The sequence below is a fragment of the Pimephales promelas genome, chromosome 13 (assembly GCF_988280905.1).
Source record: "Pimephales promelas chromosome 13, fPimPro1.hap1.1, whole genome shotgun sequence".
NCBI classification, from domain to species: domain Eukaryota; kingdom Metazoa; phylum Chordata; class Actinopteri; order Cypriniformes; family Leuciscidae; genus Pimephales; species Pimephales promelas.
Window position 1 is genome coordinate 5907591 of NC_142781.1, and position 5254 is coordinate 5912844.

Genomic DNA, 5254 nt, shown 5'->3' on the forward strand with positions numbered 1-5254 from the left:
ATGCCAGACCTACATCAAGATGTTAGGTCTGGGAACTCCTCATTGACAGGGCTCAATCCGAGGGGCGGGATAAACGCCTTTCAAATTCTCTCTGCACGCAATTTGATAGCGCTACAGCCAATCAGAGCAACGAATAAGGTGACGTAGTCAGCGGAGCAAGTTGATATATTAAACTTTTTTTTTAATAAAAAATAGCTGTCAACATTGAACATTGAAAATAAGGGAGATTTTCCAGAATCCATCCCCAAAATAAGGGATTTTTTTGTTTTTTACACGACCCACAAACTTTAAAAATAAAACACTAATCATTAAAAGTCTGAAGAGTTTATAACTGGCCTACATATGTGTGAGAGAGAAAGAGACAGTGTGTTTGTGTGTGTATGAGAGAGAAAGAGACAGTGTCATTAAAAAAAATAATATCATAGAGAATGTTTAAATGCTAATATCAGCTTACGAGGGAAACGAACGCGCTGACACGAAGTAAAGCCTTTATACTCGACGCGACAACACAAGCACGGCAAATATGACAAGTTGATCATTTCGCCACAGTTTTTTTGTAACAGCGCGCGCAGCGCCGGCCTCACCCGAGGATGAACGACTTCAAACCAAACCGAATATGTCCAAGCTTGCCCTGACCGTCGCAACTCTGTCGTCATTATGTTAAGCCCACCCGCCGACTCTATACACGATGTGATTGGCCTGGCCAGAGTTGAGTTTTTCCAGCTCAAACGTCTATGGAGAGTTGCTAGACCACACTTCCCAGACAGCAAACTGACATTGAATCAACGTGGAAACGACGTCTCTCATGACATTGAAACAACGTTGATTTTGCTCATCGAATTAACGTTGAACCAACGTCAGACGCGGCATTCTTCAAAGCTAAATGAAATCGAAAATTGGTTTGCTTTCATAACATTGAAACAACGCGTTGATTTCAAGTTGATTTTCCGTTAGTTTTGAAAGAATGACGCGTCTGACGTTGGTTCAACGTTAATTCGATGAGCAAAACAATGTCAGATCAACGTTGTTTCGATGTCATATTTCCACGTTGATTCAATGTCAGTTTGCTATCTGGGTTTGCTGCAAAATAATTTTTGCTGTCGCTAGGGTGCGTCTAAATTTCTAGGCTAGACTTAATCCTAACTCTTTGGACCCTATTTTAAAGATCTAAGCGTATTGGTCTAAAGCGCATGGCGCAAGTGCACTTAGGGCGTGTCCGAGTCAACTTTTGCTAGTTTGTTGACGGGAAAAATGGTCGTCTGTCCAGCGAATGGTTGATTTTAAAAGGGTTGTCCCTATTCTCTAAACGAATAATGGATGTGTTTTTGGCTCAGTGTAGAGGTCTTCACGGGTCCAAAAATTCATGCCCGACCCGGAAGAGACCCGTAATGTGCTACACCGAACCGACCCGGACCCGTCGTTCATTTCAAAAGTTGGACCCGGACCCGTGCAGACCCGAGAAATGCCATAAATGTACTGCCCGGACCCGACCTGGACCCGTCTATTATTTGAAAACTGGACCCGAACCCGGCAGGAAGACACAAACCCGACTGGACCCGATTGTCACATATTATTTTACACGAGTTGCGAAAAATAAAACTTTTTGTCTTACCTAATTTTAGTCGTCTCACTTCCTGACGTTATCTGATTGACTGTGATGCATTACAATCCACCGACAAGAAAGCTCTATCCATGTTATTTCTCTCGTTTTTCCAAGCTTAATCCACTCATTATTTCAGCTTTAAAAGTCCACTTGATGTCACGGTGATAACGTTAGATGAAAAATGCAGCCTTGCACATGTACATTCTGACTCGAGTTAACTCGCATAATAACTTTAACTGTTTGCCCTTTTGAACTATAATAACGATTGCTTGTTCAACTTGATCATATGTGCTCTCTGCTCTTCATTGAGTCTGAATCTGACCACCAAAACTTTAAGATTAAACAAGACGGTTCATTTATATTATTATAAACATTGGAGAAAATGCAAAGCGCGGTTTGGCGGAAGCTCTGCTCTGGTTGCCATAGAAACATGACACGCGCTTGAGATTGCACTCCAATCGCACGTGTATTACCAGCCCGTTCTCGGCGCGTGTTATATTAACGATAACGAGTGCCATGTAAGTAGTATTTCGCCTTTGTTATACAGCGCGTCCTATATGACGCTAAAGGATGAGAATGCGTTGGTATTACACACAATGTTAAACAGACCCGGGACCCGAAGTAATAGATTCGGACCCGACCCGGACCCGGCTGCTCATTTAAAATATAGACCCGAACCCGTAGGGGTCCCGGGTCGGGTCCGGGGCCGACGGGTCTCGGGTGCACTGTGAAGACCTCTAGCTCAGTGTACAATAAAACAATCAGCATCTCATCTTCCATTCTCTCACGACATGTCACTTTCGCTATTTACATGGTGGAATTGGGAAGTGTTTCCAGAATGGATCGCAACCAGCACGCAACCATACCATCTACGGGACAAATGTACATACATGTACATTTTTAATATTTGGCTAGTTTGTGTGCTGTTGGGCGTCCCTCTGTGTGTAATAAGCAGATACACGTTGTGCACCCGGCCATAGGTGCATAATGCTAACGCACTCAGTTGGTCAATGGCTATTTCAGCTGCCTCAAAATAGCACTGTGCCAATAATGCTCCTGAACACACATCGTTTTCAGACCAGCAGCCCATGGGTGCACAGATAGGTGCAAAAGCATTTGCTATTTAAGCAATGTGGCGCAGGACGTGAAAATGATAACTGCGTTGGGCTGAAACTAGCAAAAGACACTTGCTTTGCGCCGCATTGCGCATGATAAGGGCCCCTTAAGTTATTAGCATAAACGCAAGGGCAAATTTGGACACTTGTTGGTGCAAGAGGGATTTAGTTAGAGACGAATTTGCTGTGTTTAATGTTGAGACTGTCCTCTATCTACCATACAGTTCAATGGGCTGCCATAGACTCAACAGCAGAAGACAAAGAAGAATGCTAGAAGGTACAGTAGGTACCTATTTGCACTTTATTTGCCTGGCCTATTATTAGGATTTCTGCAATGTGTGGGTTTCGTTATGAGTACTAAAAAAACAAACATTTTTCTTCCCATTAGCACAGTTATTAAAATATGTGATCTGCAACCAGAAACCAGTGCAGATCAACAGCGGTGTGACATTGGCTCTATTAGGTCCGTTGAAGACCAGCCGCTGAAGTTTGAATCATTTGAAGAGGTTTGTTAAAGTCCCCGTGAAATCAAAATTGAACCTATTTACTTTGTTAGCGCATATTACTAGTATTGTGGTGAACAATTAATCCGTGCAAGTGAATATATATTAAAAAAATGTTTTACCTGAAAATCTGAAAAGTTACTTTTCCCTTCTGGAACGTTTTCTTTTTCTGATGACGTAGGTTTCACAGCTTGGGTGGGGAAACGCTTAACCACTCCCCTCAAACCGTTAGTTCGCTATGAGCGAGAGATGAAGAGGAGGAGCGCTAGAGTAAAACCCTGCCCTCTGTTCAACATTCCGTTTCACTTGGAAATACGTCACAGCACTGGAGAAAAATCGTTTGCAACTTCCGGTTCACGGGGACTTTAAGTCCAGCCAGAAGAGCATTGCAATAGTCCAGGCCAGAAATAACAAGGGCCTGGTCGAGGTTGTACATTGCAAACCTGCACGATCGTGCTGTAGTAGCAACGTAGTCTTTAAAGGTCAGCTGGTCATGAATAATTATTCCAAGATTCCTGGCCAAACTCTATGAGATTATTGTTGCTGAACCTAGCTAGTTGTTGAAATTGTGCTGTAATGATGAAGTCGCTGGGAAGACTTTGCTGGGCTGAGCTGCAGGTGATGTTCTTCATCCGTGCCGGGCAGTCTTAGATCTGTGCAACTACTGTGGGATCATCTAGTTGAAATAAAAACTGTCATCAGCATTGCAACAATAGGAGAAATCATGTGCCTGTATAACGGGTCCCAGAAGAAAAGGGGTCCAAGGACTGATCCCTGAGGTGTTGTTTCTCCCCAAGTTGAGTTTCAGTGATGCCCAGTCATGAGAAGGTGGACAGAAGGATCTGATTATTAACAGTGTCAAAAGCTGCAGATAGATATAGCAGAATGAACACTGCATGACTTGGAATCGGCTCTTGCAATCCATAGAGCTTCAGTAACCGGCAGCAAGGCAGTCTCATTTAAGCGGCCACTTAAAATCCTGATTGGTTATCGTCCAGCTTGTTGGTCTGTGAAAGGAAATATGATACCTAGTTGAACATTATACATTCAAGTGTTTTCACTATGAATGCGGGAGAGAGATGCCATAAAATGTGGCTTAAAGTTTAGGTGGAAGAGACTGATGGACCTGAGCGAGCCACTCTCAATGTTTTGAAGGTGCCTGAGGCCCCGTCCACACTACTGCGTTTTCGTTTAAAAACGGAGACCTTTTGCTACGTTTGCACCTCCCGTCCACAATAAAACGGGAAAAACGGAAACCTAAAACGGAGAAGTTTAGAAACGCTGCAGCTGCGTTTTGTGTTTTGAAACTCCGGAGGGCGTTTTAGTGTGGACGAGACAAAACGGAGGAGTTTACAAACGATGACGCAGAGGCTCACGCTCGGCTCTATGATTGGGTGTCATCAGTCATGACGTATCCTTCCCTGATTCGCCAACCACTGTTTACACCGGCGCGCGCATGCCCAGTGTTGGTGAATGTTCACGTGATCCGCGTTTTCAGTCGTTTTAATGTGGACGGAGATCAATTATTTATAATACGCAGACAAAACGCTGGTGTGGACGGAGATCGTATTCGTTTTAATTCTCCGTTTTTAAACGAAAACGCAGTAGTGTGGACAGGGGGGGGGGGGGGGGGCGGATAAACCCATGAATGGCACACAAATATAGTCAATAAACAATAACTTGGGTTAAGAGAATCTATTTTACCAAAACATACTTAGCCTTTAACATCCTCAAAATAAGTTTGCACGTCCTTCCAAAAATCTTTAAATCTTTCCAAGTCATGCTTGACATAAAAACAAAAAAATAGATTGATGTTTGACAATATCTGATGTTGTCCCACTGCCACAGTGCTTCTCACTGCTGTACTTTTTTAAAATTACCTCATTTAATTTTAAATTAATAATAATAAAATGACAAGCATGTCAACTATTAATGAGATGAAAGTGCTTGTGCAGTCAGTTGATGGTCACACAAACTGAAAATACAAGGTAATAGTGCCCCCATGTGGTGGAGATATAAAACATAGTCCAGGA